Here is a 1,430-nt window from a genome sequence, read left to right as displayed (position 1 = left end):
ATACATATGTAAGGGTGTATGGAATGTATATGTACAGCTTATACTACAATGATCAAGTACTCATTGATCATCTAGCTTTGGAAACAGAACAGTGTCAAAATCTTTGTGTACCTCTCTCAGCTCTGAGGTGATCACCAATCTACATCTTATATCTGTTTTGTTTTGTTTTCCCTTTTTGAAAATGATTCACAGGTCTGCTTTCCCAACTATATTGTTTAGTTTTTTTCTATACTACATATATAAGTATAGTTTCAAAACTTTAAATGAATGGAATCATGTTGTATGTCTTCCTCAGTTTTTTAAAAATTCAAAATTATGTTGTGTTCCATTGTATAAAGATAAAACAATTTAAATATCCAAAATACTGTTTATAGATAGTGGTTGTTTCTAGTTTTTTGTTTTTGTTGTTGTTGTTTTTTTGCTATTGCTTTAACAACAATGTTGCCATAAATATTATTGTATATATGTACTGGTAAATAGGAGCAAGGGTTTCTCTGGGTATCTACACTAATAAAAGAGAAATATGCAAATTGGTGTCACTCCACTATACCCACCAGCCAATCAGGATGACTATGCAAATTAACCTAACAAAGATGGCAGTTAATTTGTATATGCAGGCGCGGAGCAAAGACTGAAGACGACTAAAGACTGAAGAGGCTTGGCTTCTCTGCTGTGACTGGACCAAAGGCCTGGGTCCCAAGTGCCGGAGGAAAATCGGTGCTGGCAGCCAGGGGAAAGAAGGCCTACTGCGTGAATCTTCATGCAATGGGCCTCTAGTATATCTGATAAATGCTGGGACATATAGTATGCATATCTCCAAGTAAGTAATGCTAAATTGTTGGTCAAAGCAATTGTGCCAATTTACATCCTCACAAGCAATGGGAGTTCCCATTACTGTCTTTGCCAATTCAAGTTTTACCAGTAAGGTGGACACATAATAGTATCTCATTTTAGTGTTAGTTTGCATTTCCCTAATTACCACTTATTAAACTTTTCATAAGTTTACTTGCCATTTAAGTTTCCTCTTCTATGAAATTCCTATTTAGGTGTTTGCCCATTTTTTCTATTGGGTTATTTGTCTTGTATTGATTCATAGGGTTATTTGTAGGTTCTGGATAACCAGTCCTTTATTGATTATTTCCTCTGAAAATATCATCTCCTACTGGTTAATACTTGTATCTCATTTAAAAGATTCTTCTCTATTCAGAGGCCAGAGAGATATTTTCCTGTGTTTTATTCACATGCTTTAAAAATTTGCTTTTCGGAGAGAAACCAAGATGGCTGCATAGGTAAACACCGGAGATTGCTGCCTCGCACAACCACTTCAAAAATACAACTAAAAGATGGAACGGACATTATCCAGAACCACAGGAAGGCTGGCTGAGTGGAAATTCTACAACTAGAAGGAAAGTGAAAAGCATACCGAGACT

The sequence above is a fragment of the Myotis brandtii genome, unplaced genomic scaffold (genome assembly GCF_000412655.1).
Source record: "Myotis brandtii unplaced genomic scaffold, ASM41265v1 scaffold521, whole genome shotgun sequence".
NCBI classification, from domain to species: Eukaryota; Metazoa; Chordata; class Mammalia; order Chiroptera; family Vespertilionidae; genus Myotis; species Myotis brandtii.
Note: the sequence above shows the minus strand (reverse complement) of the source record.